Genomic DNA, 27,460 nt, shown 5'->3' on the forward strand with positions numbered 1-27,460 from the left:
TGAGCTGTCACATCTGTCAAACAACAGGCTAGCCAGCGAAGCCGGAACCATTAAAAATGTCAGAACTTCCAAAGGCAGTATGGACAGTGTTGGTGGCAGACTTCAATGGGCCGTTAGACATGTGCAACTATCTGCTCGTGATCATTGACGAATATTCGAGGTTTCACAGAGTATGCCATGTCTCCTTGACATCAGCAACCGGCACACTACCGGTACTAGATGAAATTATTGCCGCCTGGGGATCACCAAAGTCACTAAAGACAGACAACCGTCCTATATTCTCAGGGGAGGAGTTCAAAAGATTCATAACCTACCAAGGCATTCATAACAGGAAGATAACACCTCTGTGGCCACAAACGAATGGCATGGTGGAGAAGTTCATGGGCAACATAAAGAAAGCTGTCCAAAGAGCAAAACTGGCACAGATCTCTATAGGACAGGCGCTCTGTGAAGTATTACGAGACTATAAAAACACCCCCCACAGATCCACAGGGAGATGTCCAGCTGAGTTAGTGCTGGGAAGGACAAGCAGAATACGGCTACCACAGCTAGAAGTGAAGAGACCATCAGAACACAGCAGCATATATCATCTTTATACACTTCCATTCCTCAAGACAGTGCAATAGAAGTTATTAGAACTACACTCGACAGAAGAAGTAGACCACATTGGATCCCGACTGAATTTCTGATTAAGCTACTAGAAATAGCGATGAAGAGGAACTACTTTGTCTTCGGAAGGCAGTTTTATTATCAATGCAAGGGAGTTGCCTTGGTCGCAACATATGCCCCAAGTCTGGCAAATATATTCATGGATAAATACAAGGAGGAACACCTGTATGACTTGACCAATCCTTTTCTAGATAGAATCGATGGATGGAAACATTACATCAATGATGTTTTGATGATTTGGTCAGGGGATGAAAATGAGCTGAACGAGTTCCATGTTTGGCTGAACGAAAGGAGCAGAGACATTCAGTTCACAATGGCCCAAAGTAGGGAATCAATCGAATTTCTGGACCTGACTTTCCAAGCTGAAAATGGATTATTATACAGTGACTTATATTGAAAACCCATGGAGAGGAACACATTATTGATGTACGGCTCTCACCACCCACGAAACCTGAGGGACAACTTGCCTTATGGCCAGTACTTAAGACTAAGGAGGAACTGCTCTCAGAGAAAATACTTTTTTGGGGAGGGTGACGATTTGACCACAAGATTGAGGACCCGTGGATACCCCTCTGGTTTGTTGAAATGTGCCAAGAAGCGTGCTTGGTACCAACCGAGAGACAAGCTACTGGAGACCAAAGATAAACCAATGAACCCAGTGGAATTGTGTGCATCACCACATACAATACTAGGAGCAACGATATAAAAAAGATCGTAAAAAAGTACTGGAACCTGGTAGAAGGGGAACTACAGATGACACAACAACCCTTGTTTGCCTTTAAAAGGGGCAGGAACATAAAAAGACAAGATGGTGAAAGTCTTTCTGGAACCCCCTAAACAGACGGATTTGAGAAATATATTGAATCTCCCACCACTGACTGGGCACCACAAATGTGGTAATTGCAAGGCCTGTGACTACTGCTTAGAAGGCCCAAGTTTTATCCATAACACCAGAACGTACAACTTGACGCAGTTCACTAATTGCAATAGCACACAGGTTATTTATGCCATCACTTGCCCGTGTGCTTTGACTTACATTGGACAGACAAATCAAAAGGTGAAAACCAGGATTCTACAACATATGAGTAGAATTAGGTGCAGCACTATGGGTTCTCCGTTAGTAGAACACTTCAACACTCATAAGCACACACCAGAAGACATCAAATGGAGGGTGTTGGAGAAATTAATACCCGATGCAAGAGGTGGATCCATCTCCAAGTCAGTCAACTACAAAGAGTATAGATGGATACACTCTCTTAACGCAGTACATGAGGGGCTGAATGAAAGAGAGGAGACGGCCAAACAAATGGGGCAACTGTAACTAAGCATGGGCGTAAAATTCGTTCCGCTCGCGGATTTTGCAGATTTTCTCATAACTCATTTCATACAGACCCAAAACAAACCAGCACCTAACAGTAATTGTTTTCCGCTCGCGCATTTTGCGGATTTTCCGCAATTTCGCGATCCGTGAATCGCGCGAAATTGTGGCAAGATCTGCGAATCCGCGAGCGGGACGAATTTTGATCAGGAAGCACTTACAGGGTTAAGGCAGGTGCCCAAGTTGAAGCTAATTTCTTTGTAACCATTTACAAAATGGTTACAAAGAAATTAACTTCAACTTGGGCACCTGCTCTAACTCTGTAAGTGCTTCCTGAGCGGCGCCTCGTTGCCTACTTGCAACTATTCTCTGACCCTGCTCTGACCCACGAAGCAGGGTCAGAGAATAGTTACAATTAGGCAATGAGGCTTCTGTCACTAAAATTAAACCTCAGCAGGAAGCACTTACAAAGAAATAATAAAGCGGGTGTCACTCTTCTGGGCCTTTACGCAGCTGTAGTACAGGAAAAGCATGATACATTCACCCAACGAGGTAGCACTTACTGCTTTCTCCTCAATTGCTGCTCTGATCGATCTCTGACCCTTTACAAACGAGAGGCATGTGAACTCGCACAGAAACCCGGCCCCACACACACTAGGCTATGCAACCTCTTCCCGCCCTTTTCCCCACTGTGATGGACAGCTCACTCGAGGGACCTCGGTGCCTATGGGCGCGGTGGCAAAGTTACAGACACACGGGGTCACTGGTGGGCCTTTAAGCAGCTGTAGTGTCGGAAAAGCACGATACATTTACCCAACGAGGTAGCACTTACTGCTTTCTCCTCATTTGCTGCTCTGATCGGTCTCTGACCCTTTATAAACAAGAGGCATGTAAACTCGCACAGAAGCCCGGCCCCACACCCACTAGGCTATGCAACCTCTTCCCGCCCTTTCCCCCACTGTGATGAACAGCTCACTCGAGGGACCTCGGCACCTATGGGCGCGGTGGCAAAGTTACAGACACACAGGGTCACTGGAGACAACTCTTCTGGGCCTTTAAGCAGCTGAAGTGTAGGAAAAGCATGATACATTTACCCAATGAGGTAGCACTTACTGATTAGAAAGTACTCCATTCAAGTACAGTGCAATTGCCCAAAAATCCGCGATTTCGGTGGGAAATTCGCGAATTCGTGGATTTTTTTTGCAAATTCGCAAAACGCAAATTCGCAAAACTCGCCAACACTTAACTGTAACCAGTTCGTTCCCCCTATACATTTGATCCTGATCCTTCCCAGGTGTAGTTTAGTTCTGGCTACATTGTTGTGCATATACCCAAGTGTTCATATACCTTAAAATGTAAACACTATTGCTGAATGTAAGACATCGGATGCACTATGAGCCATATTTAATGCAATGTAATACAACTCTAAAATTGTGAGAATACGGTATATTTGATGGCGAATTATCCTGAATGTACGGCTGTACATTGCATAATTGCTCATTATCTGTTTTTACCATGTACGAATATCCATCAGTCATTTTATGTGTTTTAAATAATTGCTGACTGTCACATATCCCGATGAACCCTTAAATATACTTATAACATTATGCGGCCGCCCTAATTAACTGGCAATGCAGGGTGTCGAAATGTGCCATTACCTTTCGACGAGATTCAGCAGCCCGTGCGATATGAAACAGGGTAATTCCTTATAACTCGGGTACTGTATACAATATGTAATTAGGTGATCACCGTTACCTAGCAACGGGGAATGCTGTGCTGGTCCTTGTCATGAGGACGATAACGGGTGCATGCGTAACCCGCTGGTTGCCTAGTGACGAGGCAACGCTCCCACGGCGGCACGTCCTCGAGGCTAATAAACTAGTCTCAACAGGCGCCAACCGCTAAGGGTTGCTGACAGAACATTGCTACAAGCGAGCGGACAGAAACGGATCTCGCTCCTACCACAGATCAAGAGACTGTGACTCGTATTCCAGGTGAGACAGGTCTTATTAACACTCTGACGATTCTTCACATGTCGGGCGAAGCTCGATATCACTGTATAATTTTGCAATACCGTGCTTACTGCCCCCCTCCTGTCTTCCAGATCGCGTTAATAATGCGGCTGGTTTTCAACTCACAGAGCCTCTAATGGAAATAATGAGCTCCATGATGTCCAGTATCAGGACCAGTGGTCTGATTCATAAAGGGAGGTAAGTAAAGAACTTAATTAGCAAACACTAAAATATCTACTGCCCTAATGCTATGCTATCCATATATCATTTACATATAACAAATGACGTTTAAATAGGACACATGATAAGTACAATATGAGTTTGAAATATAATTTATTATTGATGTATTTTTTTTATAAGAAAATTATTGTTTTGTCCATTATTTTTTTCTTCTTTCTTTGGTTATTTCATAATTTTGTTTTCAAAAATACATAAATTTTACATAGAGAAAAAAAGAATACATAAAATCATATACATAACGTAATTTTGGTCGATGTTTTTACAGATGTAGGCAATATGTTCTTAAACAACGCGTGTTTCGGCCTGTAGCCTTCATCAGGTGATCCGTCCTACATATACAACACAAACATTTACAAGACAACATTTTTTTTTACACAAAGATCTGTAAAAAAGCGAAAAAACATATCAGTCATTTGATAACTGTGGTTTAAAGCAATTGCTGCTTATTCCAAATATATGCAAACGTAAATGGCCAGGGTCAGTTCAAATTCAAAATTGTTAAACTATAACAGCTTCTAACTTATCTCTATTTTTAAGTGATTACATGAGGTATGTTTTTTAAATAAAAACAATCTTAAGTAAGGTTACATACTGGGTCATTTCATCAAACATTTGTTATATTTACTTCATATTGTAATCAGGAGTTCATTTCTAATTTTTTACTTGATTTTTAGTAAACAATTATAAATAAGTATCCCTTTCTCATTAGGTTCCCTTTTAAATAGTCTGTTATATACTCAATGTTTTCATCATAAATATCATCATTTTTCATTTTGTCTCAAATAATACATGGTTAATACATTCTTGTTTCTTACAGTTCATTATACCTGATGATTAATGTATAGACAGTCAGGCTGACTTAAATAGTTAATATTTTGTTCAATGCACAGAGAATTAATGGTTCAAAGAAACGTTTCCCTATCAGGATCGAAAAACAGAAGAAAGAGAATAGTAAGAATTTAAAAGAAAAATGAATAACAAAAAGGTGTAGTTTAGTATTAGCAATTCATCTTATCTCTATATCAAGGAGAAGATAGCCAGTTGATCAAAGCGTGATTGTTATTCAACATCATCACTTACTTATGAAATGTCTCATGCGGTTAATTACTCTCTGGAAATTACTTCTATTTTAGCACCTCCACTGTAGGCTCTTGAGGGGAGAGCTCAAGGCTTTTATTTATATTCTGCAGAAAGAAAAAGAGCCTATCAAAATTTTTTTGTTTCCACCCTCAATTTAATGGGACAGAGCATGGCTAAGTTGTAATTATTAAACATATTCGGTCCCAAATTTGTTCGTAGAGAGACAAGTGGAGTTGATGTTATACCATATAGTTGTCCTATTACGATGAAACTTGTAAAACAGTATGCATATATTCTCGCTAGTTTAAACTAAAGGCAAGATTCAATATTAACGGATAGGCACAGGAATTAGCTACAATTGAATCCTCACCTGCCACAATGTAATAGGGTCTTTAGATGCAAGAGGATAGTACCTTATATTAATCTTGGACTGTCATTTTTAGGAGGACGCTACCGCAATCGAGGAAATTGGAGACCCAATTATCGACCTCGGTATCGTCCCCAATACCAACAACAACAAAATCAATCTTATCAACCATCGGGCCAGTTTCAATCAGATCAAATATATCAACCTCAGGCACAATATCAACCACCACGAGGACAGTATCAACAACCCTACCAACCTCAGGTACAATATCAATCCAATTTCCAGGACCATCAACAATTGAACCCAGACCGATACCTGGAAACACGAAATGCCAGGTACTGGCGACAATGAAAACCATCCCTATATTCAACTTGAGCAGCCATGAAGCCAGTGACTCTACCTACTCAGTCTTATCTAAGGGACTTTCTTTTGTTTCCCATTCTGGGTTAAACAAATTTGAATTATTCAACGATATGATAACCTTCTTCCGCAAAATCCGACTCAGAAGTTTCTTTTCCAACAGAGAAACTGACAATTCAGATTTTAATAGATCAGGTCTGGACCCTAAATCTATTTTTACTCCCACCCTGGAATAGATTGCACCAGAGGTAGGAATCTTTGAAAAAATAGTTTTGAAAAAACTTAGTAATGCCACCAAATTTGTACCACCTACCCCCTACAACATAACGTATAAAGAACATCACGCATTAATGGAACTCAAAGACTCTAATAAAATAACTGTAAAGAGTTGTGACAAGGGTGGCGGGATCGCCATCCTAGATACATATAAATACATTGAAAAAATAGAAAATATGTTGAGCGATACCAACTACTACTAAAAAATCTTCAAAGATCCTACGTCTAAAATTAAAAATAAAATATCAAAATTAACTACCAAAGCATTAAATAATGGCGATATTTGTACAAAAGAACATCAATACATGAATATAGACAATCCCAGAATGGCTAGCATTTACGGAATCCCAACAGTGCATAAAAATGAATGGGATCCACCTTTTCGCCCCATTGTAACAACTATTGGGAGCGTTACTGAGCCAATCCCTAAATATTTGGATGTTATTTTGCGTCCTCATATAGATAAGATACCAGGTTACATTCAGGACACTCGTCACGTTATCAAAGAACTTGAAGGCACACCGTTCAATGCTAACCGTCAATGGATGGTGACATTGGACGTCGAGAGTCTTTACTCTAATATCCCATGTATAGGTGCCATAGATGCGACCAAATGGTTTATAGAACAGTATGACATAGATTGCAATATAAATTTCATCTTAGAGTGTCTTAAGATCATCTTATTTGATAACATTTTTGAATTTCGTGGTAACATGTATAGGCAAACGAAGGGAGTTAGCATGGGCGCATCTTGCGCCCCAACGATCGCTAACATTTATGTAGCACACTTTGAAATTAAGCACATTTTCAATGAGGTAGCTCCATTTTTCGAGTCAATATTCTACTGGTCAAGATATATTGACGACATTGTATTCATTTGGAACGACGAGGAGGATATGTTACAGGAATTCATGTCATGGTTGAATGTCTGTGATCCCAACCTGAGATTCACGGAAAAGAAAAGCAAAACAGAACTGGAATTTCTTGACCTGACCATAAAACATGACGAGGATCATCTTGTCATGGATCTGTTTGTGAAACCTAGTGCTCGCAATACTCTCCTTCATTACAGCAGCTTCCATCCTATGACACAAAAGAACAGTATACCCTTTAGTCAATTTTTAAGACTTAGGAGGAATTGTACCCATCTTACAGATTTTGATGAGAGAGCTGCTGTAATGAAGGAGAAATTCATAGAACGAGGCTACCCACATAGGCTAGTTAGGGAATCATGTAAAAGAGCTCGGTACTATGATAGGCAACTCTTACTTAATAATACCAAACCTAAGAAAGATGCCAGTCTAGTATTTGTTACTAGACACTCCCAACTTAACAATCAAGTTCGCCAGATTTTATATTCCCATTGGCACATACTAAATGTAAATAAAACAAAACAGGAATTGATACCTAAGCCTTTGTTTGCATATCGCAAAAATAAAAATCTCAAAGACTTGGTGGTAAGATCACGTATGACGGTAGCTAAAGGGAATTTATATAGAAATCTGATCACCGGGGCTCCGGTGACTGGCAATTTCAAATGTGGGAACTGCAAAATCTGCCCACAAACCATTGAGACAACTGCTTTTCTATTCAATGGCATCACAATAAAGAACAACTACATGACGAACTGTAAAACCAAAAATATCATTTACCTATTGTTATGCCCCTGCAAAAAGGGATATGTGGGAGAGTCTTCCAGATCCATGTACATCAAATTAACCGAACATAAATCAGCTATTAGAACCAAGAAAAATGCATGCACCATTAGTGGCTCTCTGTGTAGAAGTCGACCATAAACCAGAAGATATCCAGTGGATTATTCTGGAAAAAATTGTCCCTAAAGCCGGTTTATGGCCAGATAAGATTCGACACAAACGAGAAGTCTTTTGGATTTTTTCCTTAGAGACAGCAAAATCGGGACTTAATTTAGAAATTCCATGGGAACAAGCTATTATATAGCCATAAGACATTAATTACAGAAGTCTTTATTCTTAGTCTGTATATAGAGAGTATGGCAGATATATCATGGCTGGAAAATATTGGATACATTTATGCATACAATACATTTTAATCAGTATCCCCTTAATATATTGATCATCTAAGCTAGTTCTGACCTTTTGGTTAAAATATACACTGATGCACTGAAATGTGTGTTATGGATAAATAAATCACCTCTTTTCACTACCCTGGGTTCAATGCAGAGTAATGATTAGGAATTTCTAATTAATAAAAGAAAATGTAATTTATTATTACTGCCATCATAAAGACTCGTATTATATACTAAATCAATACTACAATATATAAATAATTGATAATTAGTATATTTCGCGTTTGCAATCATATTGGCAAAGAAATCGGTCAAGGAGAATACTCTTGTCCGCTATTAGTGTCCGGGTCTCGAAAAATATAGACAGAATAGCGAGTTTTCGCTTCTGGCAACCGCCTTAGTCCACCGTTTATTTCTTTCATAAACAAGTCTCTTCGAAATGACGTATTTCTCTAGATTAGATGCAAAAAGTCAACCACCAGAATGACAGCCCATTTCCTGGAACACCAACACTGTGTGAATGAATTACAGTGGACAGTGATTGAACAACTACCTACAGAGTCAGGGCTATTTGAAAAAGAGCAGCGGTGGGTGTTCCGCCTGGGGACAGATAACTCTGGGCTGAATGACTCTATTCCTTGGAGCCAGCTACGTTGAGTAAACTATGACACCTTACTCACCATGCTATAAAGAACTCCAGACTTATTTTCCATATGTCTTACTGAATAATCCACAGTTATCAAATGTTTATTAACGGTATGAACTTAGGCCAGGATTGCTCAGGCCCGTTAAAACATCCGCAATTTAAAAATCTCTTGATAATGAGTACCATTTGGACCCGTTACGGAACAGGGCCCGCAATCACTGCAAAATTATTATTTTTCTGCCCCTGGTTGTATATAAGACTATCCGGCAGCATGCACTGCTCCCCCACGCATTGACGAACAGAAGGGATACATCCGCACTAATCTTTAGCGCATGCGCATCCCGTAAGCATGTAGTGTACTGTTGCATGTTTTCCCCTGCGCATAGAAAAGAAGGGATACATCCGCGCTAACCTTTAGCGCATGCGCGTCCCATAGGAATTCCGGGTGCCACGGTTGCGCAAGTCTTTCCACACTAGCTTCCAACACGTGCGCATCCGCTTCCCTACCGACAGCGCAACAGCGGATCCGGGTGCCTAGCACACCCTTATTTGGGCTTTACTTCCGTACCCAATTATCCAATATACTCTTACCTAATTAGCAGTACGGTAGTATAAATAGAAAACCGCCAACCTCACTCCTCACTTCATCGGAGCAGCGTTGTGGGCAGGCAGGCGATTCTACCAGGCTTTTACCGTGAGTTGGGTCAGCAGGGCTCGAACTAGTGGTATGTACCATTGTACTTTTTATGTTACGCTGAACTTACAACTAAAACAACCTATTATCCAACTTTAATATCCTTTAGGTTGCTTAAACTGAGCAGTGAGGAAGAAATCCCCCAATACCACGCTAAGGCTCATGAGGTCTCCTAATCTTGAACTATAAGTAAGCCCTCTCCTCCACCACCATACCAGGGGGCACTAAATTCACAATGTAGTTGTGTGTCTATGTTTACTGTGTGTCTTTTTTCTATGTCTTCTTTTACAGGGTCACTGAACCTCATTTTGGGTTCTTTTTTACCCTTAACTCATTTGAAAGTATTGCCCTTTCCTGAGTTCCTGGACATCCGACTATGATGTTTATTATGTCTTTTCATTCCACAGGTTCTCTTCAACGCCAATTGGGCGCAACTGAGCATGTCCATTAAATAACATTGATAGGTACATTTCACCTAGTTTTATTTTTTGTAGAATACACTTTGACATCCCATGTGAGTAAGTTGAGGATAACGTGCATATCCTTGCCATGAAGAAGGAGTCCTTGTACTCCGAAACATGTTGACACTTCCCGGTTGATATACCCTAACACGTATATATTCAACCCTCTTTGCACCTTTTTAATAATACCAGCCGAGGACATAATAAATTTTGTTTTTCCTACGAGCCAGGTATTTTTTAACTTCACTTTTTTCACCTCACCTCACTCACTCACTTTGCTTCCCTCAACACATACCCACACGTAGTTCACTATCAAGTGCTCCTATGTAGCCGCAAGTCGTAGCACGCCGCACTCCGTAGAGGGGTGCGAAGGCCCCGATGATGAAGCATGACACCAAGGGGCCTTTTGGTGTGTGAGGGGCATTTAAACAACACTGTGTGCTCCCCATCACTTTAGCGATCACGACCACTTTCCAGAGTGGATTCCATTTTGTTTAACTGTATTTCTCTAAGCGCCATAGGACGTTTGCCCAGCTGAGCCAATTTTAGACGCTTTCAGCTAGTTAGTACTAATATATAAAGGAATAAACATGCACTAACGTTCCTTTCACCGTCGGATCCGCGTGACCGGTTACAAGAGAACCCCAGACCACTACAAGCCCACGAAGATTATAGGTATGTAAATAGCGAAAGTCACCACCACAAGCAGATTAAGTTATCTTGCATATTTAGTATTTCTAAATCCTGCTATCTTGTTTGCGTGTTCTCTCTTTTAGATAGAGAAGCAAACTATCATCGAACATATGGACTAAGAAAGTAGAAATAGTCCCTCTTTATCCATGGCCGAATCATCATTTCGAGCTGATTTGAACAAAATTCTCAAAATATAGCGTGCTTAATTCAATTTAAGGTAATCAGATAACTTCAGCCGTACTATTTAAACCATGTCTTTGGTGTTTTATTTATTACGCTTTTGTTTGTGTCTTTATTTTTAAGAACACTTCCGAGAGAAGTAATCCAGAAGGCACTACTAGGTCTCTGAACCGAAAGATTGCATCAAAACGTTAAAAACGCCCCAAAATCGAAGCCCACGCTACCGCGGTACAGAGTTAAACTAAGGTAATTAAACAACAATAGTTGTAATAATGAATGCATTTCACGTCTTGACCCGATATTAGCGTATTGACTGGAATTATATATTATATTTTTATGTCATTCTCCAGCTGCATCACTGTATACAAATACACCAAAAGGAGGAGCTATCAATGACAGTCCAAGATTAATATAAGGTACTATCCTCTTGCATCTAAAGACCCTATTACATTGTGGGAGGTGAGGATTCAATTGTAGCTAATTCCTGTGCCTATCTGTTAATATTGAATCTTGCCTTTAGTTTAAACTAGCGAGAATATATGCATACTGTTTTACAAGTTTCATCGTAATAGGACAGCTATATGGTATAACATCAACTCCACTTGTCTCTCTACGAACAAATTTGGGACCGAATATGTTTAATAATTACAACTTAGCCATGCTCTGCCCCATTAAATTGAGGGTGGAAACAAAAACATTTTGATAGGCTCTTTTTCTTTCTGCAGAATATAAATAAAAGTCTTGAGCTCTCCCCTCAAGAGCCTACAGTGGAGGTGCTAAAATAGAAGTAATTTCCAGAGAGTAATTAACCGCATGAGACATTTTATAAGTAAGTGATGATGTTGAATAACAATCACGCTTTGATCAACTGGCTATCTTCTCCTTGATATAGAGATAAGATGAATTGCTAATACTAAACTACATCTTTTTGTTTTTCATTTTTCTTTTAAATTCTTACTATTCTTTTTCTTCTGTTTTTCGATCCTGGGAAACGTTTCTTTCAACCATTAATTCTCTGTGCATTGAACAAAATATTAACTATTTAAGTCAGCCGGACTATCTATACATTAATCATCAGGTACAATGAATTGTAAGAAACAAGAATGTATTAACCATGTATTATTTGAGACAAAATGAAAAATGATGATATTTATGATGAAAACATTGAGTATATAACAGACTATTTAAAGGGGAACCTAATGAGAAAGGGATACTTATATATAATTGTTTACTAAAAAATCAAGTAAAAAATAGAAATGAACTCCTGATTACAATATGAAGTGAATAACAAATGTTTGATGAAATGACCCAGTATGTAACCTTACTTAAGATTGTTTTTATTTAAAAACCATACCTCATGTAATCACTTAAAAATAGAGATAAGTTAGAAGGTGTTATAGTTTAACAATTTTGAATTTGAACTGACCCTGGCCATTTACGTTTGCATATATTTGGAATAAGCAACAATTGCTTTAAACCACAGTTATCAAATGACTGATATGTTTTTTCGCTTTTTTACAGATCTTTGTGTAAAAAATGTTTGTGTTGTAAATGTTTGTGTTGTATATGTAGGACGGATCACCTGATGAAGGCTACAGGCCGAAACGCGCGTTGTTTAAGAACATATTGCCTACATCTGTAAAAACATCGACCAAATTTACGTTATTTATATGCTTTTATGTATTCTTTTTTTCTCTATGTAAAATTTATGTATTTTTGAAACAAATTTTATGAAATAACCAAAGAAAGAAGAAGAAAATAATGGACAAAACAATAATTTTCTTATAAAAAAAATACATCAATACTAAATTATATTTCAAACTCATATTGTACTTATCATGTGTTCTATTTAAACGTCATTTGTTATATGTAAATGATATATGGATCACATTAGGGCAGTAGATATTTTAGTGTTTGCTAATTAAGTTCTTTACTTACCTGTCTAATTAGTCCCTACAATTAGCAAACTTAATAATACGTAGGGGTCCCCTGTTTATAAAACAACTGATTCATAAAGGGACCCGCTAGTCCCAACAATTGGGTGAGTGTGATGTTAGCGCTATGAAGTTGGGTTACAATCCAACGGCACTGAATCTAATGAATTTCTTTGATGAAACAATAGACTAAGCGATATAGACTATACATTACCATACATTTTATTTAACAGATTCGAGTTTGCTCAGCGCCTGCATGCCATAAGAATTGGCGATTCTCTAACAGTAATATTCCGGGGTCCATACTATGCAGAGGCCCATAGGTGAGTGTATAAATAACGAGTGTCTCTCACTCCATACAATAATAGTATTTTCCATCAATAACTTCGTGCAAATCCTTTCCTGATTAAATACTCTTTGACCAACAGGCGCCATATCACTACCCCACCCTGCCCACTGTCCTGAAGAAGACCCGCCACAGACCCACAATTAAGGCGTCAAAAGCGTCGAAACATCGACGATATTAAAACCATTGGACCTGCAGAGAATATCCAGTCAACCAAGGCCAACTGAAGTGGCATGCTGGACTTATAATAATTGAAAAATTTTACTGGCCAAAAGACTGTTCTCCTTCCTTTCCCCCTCCCCTTCCTTCACTCACTTGTATATAAATCACTATTTATATGTCATCAGTGCACTATATGTCACAATATACTCACTATATTGAAAAGCGCCGTTCTGTATAAAGTATATATATTCCTTGATTAATCCTCATGTGTAAAAAACAGGGTGTTTATGAATGAGAGCAATTCATAGACTAAAAATATATTGTTAACCTGATCTCTCCTTGGTTTGGATTTGCATGTTGAATATGTTCTTAGTAGAGTACTGTCTTAAGTAACCATATGACTAATCAAAACTTGGAATGATTTATTCACATTTTGAAGTAATCAGGTTGCATACCGGACAGAACCATTGTTTATACTAAATGTTATTGCCCAGGTTCTGAGGGACACTGGGTTACCCCATAGCGATGTACAGTGCCAGAGACCAGGAGGCAAAAGAGAAGATGAAAGCTTACGCGGACGACAGTAGACATGCCTCCAAAGGGCACCTCAAGCAAGGAGACCAAGTGATAGTGCATCAGCGGCAACGGAGAACGTCTGACAGTCCATTCTCCAAAGGGCAGCTAATGGTAACTGAGGTCAAATAGCCAATGATCACGGCAGAAGAAGGCCCGTACAGAATAACAAGAAACAGTTCTCATTTCATTTTTTATTTTTTTATTTTATTTGTTCAGTTCATAGCAGACAAAAGAAGGCAAATAAAGCGTGAATTCAATAGCATTTGAAACAATACTATAACACTATGACAAATATCAAACAAAATTATGATCCAAATGAAAATTCAAAATGTTGGAGCATTGGCTGCCATATCTTCAACCCCAGTTGTTTTTTTTTATATATTTAATGCGATATAAGTTAAATTCTAAATGGAACCTACCGCCATAGCCATGAAAAGAAAATATCGGTGGGGATAGCAGTTCTGTGCCATTTCATCATCAATACCAACCCCAAACAGCAGCAGTTCCCGACTAATATGAAATTGCACCTTCATTATTGTAACTAAAAATTCCTCCATACTTAAAAAAAACGGAGAACGTGCATTACAATCACAAAATATATGAACAATATCTGCTGCATCCATTTGACATCGAAAACATTTTCCATCATAAATATCTCCCCACCTCATCATTTTCACTGGTGTATGATACAAATTAAACACAGTTTTATAGTGTTGAGTACGTAAATTAGCAGACAAGACTATTGCACCTGCCATATCAATTGAATCTTGCACCCGAACATCCCAATCGATTTTGCCATTCGGTATCCTGCCTTTCAATTTCATCCGATTGTTTTGATAGTAACATTTCATACAAGACACCAATCTTAGCTCCCTTTGAAAGAGCTTCCATGAATTCATTATTCACAATAGGTTGTAGTTGACGTTTATACAAAAAGTACCGTATTTGCAGATATTTAAAAAAAATCATTCTTCGCCACCACATATACCTCCATTAAATCAGTAAATTCAGCCAGTGTACCATCCTTGAAAAGATCCCCCAGACGGCATATCCCTTTAGCTTTCCAAATCCGCATCTTAGCGTCCCAGAATATAGATGGTAATATGTTCCTCAAGTCTAAAGGTGTATAGAAATTGAGCCGTTGAATATCCAAAATTTCCGAAGCCACTTCCAACCCTTATAAGCTGCGGTCATCGTTTTGAATCTGGTACGCTTAAAATAACTAGGTTCATAAAGCTTCAACAAAGCTTCACAGGCCAAATCACCCAATATCATTTGATAGACATTAGGTGTCTCAAACACCCGTGTATTCCCCCCAAGTAGCATAAACCTTGAGTTTTGTATGAGGCATACTAGATAATAAAGAATAAAATTTGGGACACCCCATCTACCACGTTCCAGAGGTAATGTCATATATTTAGAAGCACGACAGGGCTTCTTTCAACCCCAAATAAACTTATCCAAAATGCCTTGCAGCTGCATTAATTGTGCCCTGGATAGCTCCAAAGGGATAGTCCGGAAATAGTAAAGTACTTTGGGGAGGATACTCATCTTGAGGACATTGCGGCGCCTAACCATAGACAAGTGCAAGCATTCTAGCTTTTCTAACTGACTCTTGACAGCTCCTATCATATCATTCCAATTAACATCAATTATCTCATGTACGCACATCCTAATTTTAATCCCTAAGTACTTAGGGGTCCATTAGGATGGCGGGCGGACTTTGTCCGCCCGCCACCCTAACGGAGATCGGGACCGCCCGCCATAAGGGCGGGAGTCCCGTTGGGGCTATTAGGATGTGCCCGCCACAGTGGCGGGCACATCCTATATGTTTTACATTGTGGCGGGCGGTGCTCTCTGCAAAACATAAGTTGATGCATTTACATATGCAAAGCGGCAGGCACCGCGCGGTGCCTGCCGCTTTGCATATGTAAATGTGAGGGGGTACCATAGGTACCCCCCATGTGCCCCCCCGACAGTGGCGGCAACCTGGGGGCCCTGCAGGGGGCCCCCGCAGCAATCTAAACCTGCCTTTCCGTGGCGGCATTGCCGCAGCGGAAAGGCCCCTACATTGTGCCATCGTAATATGGCTGGCGGTGTCCATTGGGCACCGCCACCATATTAATCTATTACCGCCGCGGTCGCCTTTGCGACCGCGGCGGTAAAGCGGCGGACGGTCTTTCCGTCCACCGCTGTCCCCTCCACCATCCTAATCTGGCGGAGTGGAAAAACAAGAGTGGTTGTCGGGTGGATTGCCTCCGCCAGGGTGGCAGTGGCCACCGCCACCCTGGCGGAGGCAATCCGCCCGACATCCTAATGGACCCCTTAGCCTCTTTCGTCATTCGTGGCTCACTAACGCACAGCCCCATTGAACAGACAATTTGGGTTTTAGAGATGTTGAGTTTATAGCCAGCCACCTGTCCAAATGATTGTGTCAAGCATTCAACCTCCCTTATTGCTAGCACGGGATCCGAAGTCACCACCACAATGTCGTCAGCGTTCACCAAGTGATAGTGCATCAGCGGCAACGGAGAACGTCTGACAGTCCATTCTCCAAAGGGCAGCTAATGGTAACTGAGGTCAAAGAGCCAATGATCACGGCAGAAGAAGGCCCATACAGAATAACAAGAAACAGTTCTCATTTCAAAGGAGTGAAGACCATCGACGAAGACGTGGAGGGCGCTGTGGCAGAGACTCCCGGAGCACGGGAGAGAACAAGAGCAACTGACAAGGAAGAAAGATGGCTGGACAAGAATGAAGGACAAGCAGAGGAGTCACAAAAAAAGAGGAAGGGACTTGTTCAAAAAGAGTGAGAAAAGGACAAAAAGACTGATCGAAGAAATGTAGCGAAGGGGATGACCTCATATCTCTCCATTCTTTCCATTTTACATATCTCTCTCTCTCTCTCTCGCTCTCTCTCTCTCTCTCTCTCTCTCTCTCTCTCTCTCTCTCTATCTATCTTTTGTTTCCCTATCGTTTCGACACAATACACAATATCTCTCTCTCTCTTCACATTCTTTCGTGACAAGGGGGGAGATGTAGTGACATGGGGTCAGGGGGCACTAGGACCCTGCACTCGGACCTAGGGGAGGGTACAGACACTACATACCACTTCTGGTCAGAGAGTGGGGCGGGCACTAGACTGAACAAGGGCAGAGGGAACGGATGTGCATGTGGGCACAAGGCAAGAAAACAATGAAGAATCGAAACATCACATACCTATCTCGGCCTGGGCCATTACGCTGGACAAGACAATTACTGACTGCCTATTGTACACATGTGTTTGTGGAGGTGGGTGGTGATCTCTACAACACTAGATCTACAGGTTCTATCAGTAGATTTTTAAACTCAGTCAGATGACTAGTAGATCGATTTTTAGGTTTTTATCACTGGACTGTGTTCTGATCCAATGTGGAGTTTCTCTTCCTCGGACCCCGTGCTATGGTGCACTTTATTAATACTACGAAAACAAATTCTGTGTTATTGTATGTTTTTTTATGAAGAACTTTTTAAGGTTAATGACCAAAATTATGTATTTTTGGATGATGATCATTGTAGTTAATCCAGAAGGGTGTTTCATATGTTAATCAACCACCCCATCTCCCAACATACTTTGTCCTGGCTCATCAGTGAAAGGAAAGTGGAGGGGGGAAGAGTATGTTAAAGAAGGAGCTAAAAATTCTGGATGAAAAATGCATTGATTAATTATATCTCTTATTGGCCATACCCTGTTTTTGTATTTCCTACTTTTCAGTTCATATATCTGGATATTTAATGTCTTATTAATATGTTACTTTCCTCTGTCTCTCTTTCTCTCCCTTTCAAAAATGTTCTTGGCGTCTTTCAGCCTTCCTTCTCCTTACCCTGTAGGCAATCCTTCTTTGTCACACTTCCTTTATTTCTTCCCATTTCTCACACTCATTTGAGGCTGACATATGTCTAATTTTGGTCTCCTTCTCCGCTCCCCTCCAATCCACTCCACTGCCCTGCTGTGCCATCCCGTCCCCTCACTACCCCCTCTCCTCCCCTCTCCTCTCCTCTCATCACCCCTGTAGGTGGAGCCCTCAGATGTCACTATTACTACCCGGGAGAAGAGGAGAAGATCGTGGATTGTGATCGTAATATGGATGCGTGTTTAGACCTCCGTTTGGGGCCAAGTGAGTATTTTATTTATTTAAAAGTTTATGAAGCACAAACAGAGACAGAAAGGCCTCTTGGCACTGATTGGTACAAGCTAAGACAGCTAATACTGCTGCAAAGACAAAAATACCCCAAATGCTCAAATGCACGAATATTGTTTGAATAGCCCCATTTTTAAGTGTCCTAAATTTAGTATGGTTGGTTTGAGACGTAACCAGCAGAGGGAGTTGGTTCCAGACTTTAGCTGTGTGATCAGAAAGAGCTCCACAATAGACTAGAGGGTAAGGACTTGAACCTCTTCCACTGCCACAAGCAAGAATTACCAATGGCAGTAACATGGATATGAAAGGTAGGGCGAGGGGTAGGAGTTGCTACTATGAACTACCCCTAATTGACATCTGGTTATCTAACAATTACACTGAGACTCTCATTCCAAGAGGTCTGGAGGAGTATGACTCAATTAGATACCACTCTGGTCCATTCTTCTGAGTACCCTGGTAGTTCTGAGCTTAATATTACTGAATCTGAAAATACTGGGCCTGTAAATTCCTGGCTCCACTTGAACCAGAGCCGTATGTGATGCTATAGGGGCTGCAACAACTCCTGCCCCCAGCCCTTGTCCTCCCATTTTATGGTGCATGCAAAATACACAAAAATAAACAAGCATAGCCAATAGGTCTCGTCTTTGGAACCTTTAGGTGTTTAACCATGCAACAGTTAATGTTTTTGCACCTAGGATATTGTGCTGGAAAACTAAATACTTATAAGGTCCTAAAGGCGAGACCTATTGGCCATGCCAATGCTTGTTTTTACAGATATTTTGGTTCCTCGTGCCCTGGCTCTCTCTCCCTGCTGCTTATCTCACTGATTTTCCCCCACACTAAAGTGAACTCTTCCAGTAGAGGTGTCTGATCTCAGCGACAGAGAGCCAAGAAGCTTCAAACAGATGGCATGCAGCGCTAAAACCCAACAAGTATACACATTGAATGCGCTGCACACAAGCCACCCTTACACACAACCTCTAGAGAAGCTCCTAGTCTCACAGAACCATACATCGATGTAGCAACACACAGGTCCCTACACAGATCCCTCTACACACCATAGAAGCTCAATGTCTCCAATACCCACTACACACTCCAGCACACACACAAAGTATTCAGGACAACACAATTCTCTCAGACCAATCTCAATACTAACACAGCCACATACAGACGGAGAACAACCATTACAACACAACTTTTACGACGCAGTACCATCACAACGCAACCATTACAACGCAGGTGCCATCACAACGCATGCCATTATAACGCATGCCATTACAACGCAGGTGCTATTACAACGCATGCCATTACAACGTAAGTATAGGTAAATATATAATTTTATTAATAATATTAATTTAATTTAATTTTAATTTGTATTATAAATTAATTTATTTAAAATAATTATAATATTTTAAATACATTTATTTTTTTAATTGTAATTTAATTTATTTAATTACTTGTTAATTTTTAAATTAAATTCATTTAATAATAGTAATTTTAACCCCTACATTATCCAACACTTACCCTACTATTACACCCCCCTGGAGTTAGAATAGTTATTTTAACCCATACACTATCCAACACTTACCCTACTATTACACCCCCTGGAGTTCGAATAGTAATTTTAACCCCTACACTATACAACACTTACCCTACTATTACACACCCCTGGAGTTAGAATAGTAATTTTAACCCCTACACTATCCAACACTTACCCTACTATTACACCCCCCTGGAGTTAGAATAGCAATTTTAACCCCTACACTTTCCAACACTTACCCTACTATTACACCCACCTGGAGTTAGAATTGTAATTTAAAAAATATTTTAATAAATTAAAAATTAATCACAATAATTTAATAAATATTTTGTTTAATTTAATTAAAATTAAAAAAATATTAATAAAATTAAATACTTACCTATATTTACGTTGTAATGGCATGCATTGTAATAGCACCTGCGTTGTAATGGCATTCGTTGTAGTGGCATGCGTTGTGATGGCACCTGCGTTGTAAAAGTTGCGTTGTGATGGCATGCGTTGTGAATGCATGCGTTGTAACGTCATACATCCCATACGGACCCCCACAGTGCTAAACAAAAACTCACAGAATACAAAACACAAACTCCACAGAAGCTCATGAGGCCACATATCTTACACACAGGCTGCCACCCTTCCTAGGCCTGTGAAAGAACACACAAACTGCCTCACACACACTACCTCAATACAATCCCTTAAAGCCTTGTGTAATGCACTTACACAGACCTACAGTTGAACCAGCATGTCAGCAACCTTGATTCCTCCATTTGTGCATAGAAGAACAAAAATAACCTCTGCCAACACAAGAGTGCCTTTTGTAACTCATAAACAGACCTACAAGGGCATTACAACCACATGGACACCTCCATATGCTTACAGAGAGCACACCAATCAGCACAACCTCAACCCAACAACGAGTGTAACCCACACAAACTCCTACAACAGAATTATATCTACGTGGACACCTCCCTATGCTGCTGGGCAAAACCACAATCTGGGCCACACAACCTGTAGGCAACTCCAAAGGCATGTGTACAACCCACACACAGACTTACACAGTCACTCAGTTCTGCAGTCACCTGGAGACTTGAACGGATGTGCACAAGCAAACATTACCGTGTGCAAACACAAGCAACCATACACAACTAGTTTTGGTCTTCCTTCAAGCAGTACTTGAGTCATAATGCAAACACTATAACATCACAGACAAACTAGACTTCCACCCCTGTATACTACCTCAAAATGAGTGCTACCTACTCTGTTCAACACTGTGAGAAGTTGGCGTGGTATATGATGCTCACTAGTTCTAGTGATCACCTTGTACCATGCCAAGCAACCCTTATGATGATTGGTTGTAAGTCAACCTTATAGACCAGCTATCCTAGTGGTAGCATGGGCAAAGCAGTCTTAGGCTAAACTCTGTAAAGGCATGTGAAGCAAGCTGTTTTACCATACACAATCCCCTTGAATACCAAATGAAAGGACACCACACAGATATATATTGAAAATATATATATATTTATTTACTACAAAATCCCCTATACTCTTTATGAGCACAGAAGCAAATGCGTTAAAACAAAACACAGTTTAAATATACGAAAGTTGCACAATATGGATGAGCCCTAGGGGCCACTTAAACCATATACTAAAATAGTGGTATAAGAACCACCAATGGGAAAGGAAATAGGCCTAGGGCCTGGGGAATCGCTGGAGCTGTTCGGGACTAACAGTGAAGAAGTCGGGAAAGGCCCGGGGGACTCGGGTGCAGCGCTTAAAGCACACGCATGCACCAATGCAATGTCAATGGTGCGTAAAAGTTATAAAGTTACTGTTTTAGGAACCTTTCGACTGACCTAGAAGGACAAAACTTTAGATCTAGGCAGTAGAGGTGTGTACCAGTGTAGGAACACCGGCGTTGCTGAGTTACCTCACCCACAGGTGCGAAGATGTGTCGGGTTTCGTCACGCAGGTCGATGGTGACTGGAGATGAAGATGCTGCAGGCGGGTCGTCGAGGAGAGTTCTGGTGGATCCAAGGATGGATCTGAAGATGTGAAGACCTGAAAGCAGAGGGGACAATGTTCAAAGACACTAGCCAGTGACTACCGTGGAACCAGGATGGAACCAGGCGATGTTGGGTGCAAACAGGCGAAGAGGTGTAGCTTGTCTCTGCAGCCACGTGGACACGAAGAGGTCGAGGATGTCCAGGAGTCAATCACGAGCTGTCCCACAAAGGCTCTAGCTGATGGCCATATTGGCAACTTGATTGGAGCAAACAGGCCGTGGCTAATGCAAGCCACGCAGGAAGTGGAGAAAGCTTGTTACTCGGACCAGCAAGGTCAGAGCGGGCTCTCCTTTTCAGGGGAGCGAGGGCCAGTCTGGAGCAACGAGACCAGCTGTGTTGTTTGTAGGTTTCATCACCAAGATGGCCACCAGCCAATGGGCTAGCGACCGGGATGACGCATCAAGTGGCAAAGTGCAGAAGGGCCCCACGCAGATCGTGGAGATGCTGGAGGGCTGATCTTCGGTGCAGGTACTGCTCAGTGGTGGGGCTTCTCAAACGCCGAAGCACAGCGTCGAGAGTTCCTCGGGTGCTGCGCAGTCAGCTTCCTGGTGGTCTTTCAAGATGGCCGGTCCCACGACTCTCGGTGCCTCCACGGGTCTCTTCTTTTCAGGGACTGTGGATCGGGCTGTGAGATGTCTGGGAATCCAGGTCTTGTCAGGCTCTGGGCTCGGGCTCCGGTGGGAAGCGGCGGCAAAGCAGATTTGCTGGTTGGTGCCTGTATTCACAGGGTGGTCACTCCTTGGCCACAAGGGAGATTCTCTTCAGTCTTCTGTGCAGCAGAATGTCGAAGTCCAGTCTTCTTCTTAGTTTCAAGTCGAGTTCAGGATGATCTGAAGTCTTAGGACATAGCTCCAACTCTTATTCCAAATCTAGGGGGCCGGATTACCTGCTAGGTCCCTCCTCTGGGTGGGACCAGGAAGGGGGGTGGTTACACCCCCTTTCCTTTGTCCAGCTTCACGCCAAGACTGGGGCTGGAGAGCCCCAGCACCGGTTTGAACTGGGACACCTTGTGTGCCCCAGGCATGTCTCAATCTATTCAGCCCTGTCCTACCCAATACACAAAATCCCGTCTGGGGTGGTGCTAGCACCTCCCAAGGCAGGAAACCCTTTGTCCAAGCCTCCCTCGCTGGAAGGACTCCCAGCAGCAGGAGGTCAGACTTGTGTCTGTGGTGGCAGCATCCATTTTGTGATGCTGAGGCTCATGTTTAACTTTAACCGGGGTTCAGGTTATGTACATTTCGTGTCCCTCTAGAAGGGTGGAATGCTACCCCCATCGCCAGAACTGGCGAGGGGGTAGTATCCCAATTCGTATGACACCTTACTCGACATGTTTTGATAAAGCCAAACCAAAGATAGCATTTAACTGCGAGGTTCATAATGCACTTAAGAGTATATGGTATGGCAGTATCATGGAACAGCTAAAGGACGTGGTTCCGAAAGCTGCAGACAGGCTCAGCTCATGCTAGAGCACCATCTCACATATTTCCAAGCACTCTGCCTCCAGGATTGATGAGGCCTTCCATAGGAGTGGCTGACAGGAACATATGTGTCCATTTTAAGTTAGATATAGGCATACTATACCTAAGCAAGAGGTGATTACACCAACTTGCCCCAGCTGAGTGATCAGCCAGTTGTGTCAAATATGGAGGCCAGGGGTGGCACAATACGTGCTGCAGCCCCTGGTAGGTCTTGGAAACACCTATGCCCTGGGTACCTGGGGTACACTGTTACAGGGGCCAATAAGGGGAACCAGTTCCAATTCGTAATGCACCTGGTGTGCATTGGCATTAATTTAGAGAGAGAACAGCAGGCTGTGGGTCTGATTAGCAGGCCCACAGCCACATTAAGTCATAAACCAGTGAAGCAAAAAGCAAAAATTTGGGGTGACCATAGGATAGCAGACCCTACTCTCCTACACAACCCCCCCCCCAAATGCAGGGATATTAGACTAACCTTGACCAGTTGTGTCTTCATGTTCTAAGTGGAAGTACCTGGAGAGACCATCTGCATTACCATGGTCAGTCCCTGGGCGGTGCTCCACTGTAAAGTCCATCCCCTGTAGGGAAATGGACCACCTGAGTAGTTTGGGGTTTTCACCCTTCATCTGATTAAGCCATAAGAGGGGCTTATGGTCGGTCTGAATCTTGAAGTGAGTGCCAAACAAGTATGGTCTCAACTTCTTCAGGGCCCACACCACAGCAAAGGCCTCCCTCTCAATAGCTGACCAACGTTTCTCTCTAGGGGTCAGCTTTCTGCCAATAAAAGCAATGGGGTGGTCTTGACCATCTACATTAGGTTGTGAAAGCACAGCTCCCACTCCCAACTCAGAAGCATCTGTTTGGACAATGAACTCTCTTGAGTAGTCAGGACTCTTCAGGATAGGTGCAGAGCACATGGCCTTCTTCAGGTCATCAAATGCCTTTTGACAGTTTACTGTCCACTGAACCTTTTTGGGCATCTTCTTGGATGTCAGATCATTAAGAGGAGTCACAATGGACCCATAGTTCTTAACAAACTTCCTGTAGTACCCAGTCAGGCCCAAGAAAGCTCTGACTTGAGTCTGGGTAGTTGGAGGGGACCAGTCCTTTATGCTCTGGATCTTACTCTCCAGTGGTTGAACTTGGCCTCCACATACAAGTTGGCCCAAGTATACAACTAGTGTGCCCTATCTGGCACTTTGTGGCCTTGATAGTGAGGCCTACCTTTTGCAGAGCCTCTAGCACTTCCTTCAGGTGGACCAGGTGATCCTCCCAGGTGGAGCTGAAGACAGCAATATCATCCAGATATGCTGCGCAAAAGTCATCCAACCCAGTAAGGACTTGATTTACCAACCTTTGGAAGGTGGCAGGTGCATTATTCACACCAAAGGGCATCACCACAAATTGGTAATGGCCTCCTGGGGTAGAAAATGCTGTTTTGGCTTTGGATTCCTCAGCTAACCTGATTTGCCAATAGCCAGCTGTCAGATCAAATGTGCTCAAATATTTGGCAGAAGCCAACTTGTCAATGAGCTCACCTGCCCTTGGAATAGGGTGTGCATCTGTCTTGGTGACAGCATTGAGTCCTCTGTAATCCACACAGAACCTCATCTCTCTCTTGCCATCTTTGGTGTGAGGTTTGGGGACCAGAACCACTGGGCTAGCCCAGGGGCTCTCTGAAGGCTCAATAAAACCTAATTCCAGCATCTTTTGCACCTCAGTCTTTATACAGTCCCTGACATGGTCAGGTTGCCTGTAAATCTTGTTTTTCACAGGAAGATTGTCACCAGTGTCCACCACATGGGTACACCAGTTAGTCTGACTGGGTGTCAATGAGAACATATGTCTATATGACTGCTAAACTTGTCTACAGTCATTTTGCTGATGTTCAGTGAAGCTGCCATCTAAGGCCACACCATCAACTGAGCCATCTTCAGGGTTCTGAGTTAACAGGTCTGGGAGAGGGTCACTCTCTTCCTCCTGCCCCTCATCTGTAGCCATGAGCAAGCCCATGTCTGCCCTGTCAACATATGCCTTCAGTCTGTTGACATGGAGTACCCTGTGGGGGCTCCTGGGAGTTCCTAGGTCCACCAAGTAGGTAACCTCTCCCTTCTTTTCAACAATTGTATGGGGTCCAGACCATTTGTCTTGGAGTGCTGCTGGGGCCACGGTCTCCAACACCCATACTTTCTGTCCAGGCTGATACTCAGTCAAGACAGCCTTTTGGTCATGCCAAGCTTTCTGTAATTCTTGGCTAGCCTCAAGGTTTTTGGATGCCTTCTCCATATACTCAGCCATCCTGGAGCTGAGACCAAGTACATAGTCCACTATGTCTTGCTTAGGCTTTTTGAGAGGTAACTCCCATCCTTCCTTCGCCAGACATAGGGATCCTCTTACAGGGTTCCCAAACAACAATTCAAAGGGGCTGAAGCCAACCCCCTTTTGTGGGACCTCTCTGTAAGCAAACAGAAGGTAGGGTAGAAGGATGTCCCATCTTCGCCTGAGCTTTGCTGGTAATCCTTTGATCATACCCTTTAGGGTCTTGTTGAACCTTTCAACAAGCCCATTGCATTGTGGATGATAAGGAGTGGTAAACTTGTAGTTGACACCACATTCCTTCCACATAGCTGTTAAGTATCCCGACATGAAGTTGGCCCCTCTATCGGATACTACCTCCTTAGGAAACCCCACTCTGGAGAAAACTCCAAGTAAGGCCCTGGCCACAACAGGAGCTGTTGTGGTCCTAAGTGGAATTGCCTCTGGGTACCTGGTGGCATGGTCCACCACCACCAGTATGAATCTGTGCCCAGATGCTGTAGGGGGATCCATTGGACCTACAATATCAATCCCCACTCTTTCAAAGGGGACCCCCACCACAGGTAGTGGTATCAGGAGGGCCTTTGTGGTTCCACCTGCTTTGCCACTGGCTTGGCAGGTTACACAGGAGCGACAAAACTCCTTGGTGTCTTCAGACATGTGAGGCCAGTGAAAGTGAGGGACAAGCCTGTCCCAAGTCTTGTTCTGGCCTAGGTGTCCTGCTAAGGGAATATCATGGGCCAAGGTTAGAAGGAAGCCCCTAAATTGCAGAGGTATAACCAACCTCCTGGTTGTACCAGGCTTGGGGTCTCTACCCTCTGAATAAAGGAGCCCATCATCCCAATATACTTTATGGGTACCTTGAGCATTCCCAGCAGCTTCAGCAGCAGCCTGCTGCCTGAGGGGTTCAAGAGAAGGACAGGTTAACTGAGGCTGCCCCAAGTCTGCCCTAGAAGGTCCCCCTGTCCCCAGAAACTCAACCTGATCAGGTTCAAGTTCTTCAGGGACAGTTCCTTCAGGGGTCTCAAGATCATCTTCCTGTGAAAGCTGATCCTCACTTGTAGGCAGTTGGGAAGGCACAGCCTTTACCCTCCTGTTCTTCGTCTTGGAAGGTGCTTGGTCCATTGTTCCAGGATCCGAGACCTGAGGTTCAGAGAGGCACTTTTTGGCCTGTGACCTGGTCACAGCAAGGACATGTGATGATATCCCTAACATCTCTGCATGAGTCCTGTACTCAACTTCTGACCATAGAGAGCTCTCCAGGTCATTGCCCAACAAACATTCAACTGGGAGATCAGCACTAACCACAACTCTTTTTTGGCCAGTTACCCCTCCCCAGGAGAAATTAACAATTGCCACACTATGTGTAGTAGTGACATTGCTGGCATTGGTCACCAGGTAATTATCACCTGGTATGTATTGTCCAGGGTCCACAAAGTTAGGTGTCACCATAGTGACACTGGCACATGTGTCCCTGTATGCTTGAGCCACTTTTTCATGAATCAAAGGTGTCTGCCTGTACTTGCCCAGATTACTGGGGCTGACAGTAGTGGACAAATCTATTTCCACATCACAAATCAGAACAGCCTGTGTAGGGGTTCTGACTAGGCCAGACTCTCCCTCAGTTTCAAGGTGATACCTGCTACCCCCTTAGTTTGTGGACCAATGCTGCTGACTGTACTATTGGGTGCAGGTGCCTTAGGGGCTGCAGTGTTGGGGGCTCCACCCTTTTTACACTCACTGGTCCAGTGAGAGGTGTTTTTGCAAGTACTACACCAGGGTTTTCTTTGACCTTCTTTCTTCTTCTTCTTGGAAGTTTGGGAC

At 42.4% G+C, this 27,460-nt stretch overlaps 1 long non-coding RNA gene across 1 annotated transcript in view; it reads left to right on the top strand.

Annotated features, from left to right (window-relative positions):
- Positions 1-27,460, top strand: part of LOC144807897 (uncharacterized) — a 114,664-nt gene that overhangs the window by 64,897 nt on the left and 22,307 nt on the right. Inside the window, exon 2 of the long non-coding RNA XR_013606511.1 lies at positions 18,117-18,218. This is a non-coding gene — a long non-coding RNA (uncharacterized LOC144807897). The remainder of the gene's footprint in view (positions 1-18,116; positions 18,219-27,460) is intronic.

Source organism: Lissotriton helveticus, chromosome 1_2, assembly GCF_964261635.1.
Source record: "Lissotriton helveticus chromosome 1_2, aLisHel1.1, whole genome shotgun sequence".
NCBI lineage: Eukaryota > Metazoa > Chordata > Amphibia > Caudata > Salamandridae > Lissotriton > Lissotriton helveticus.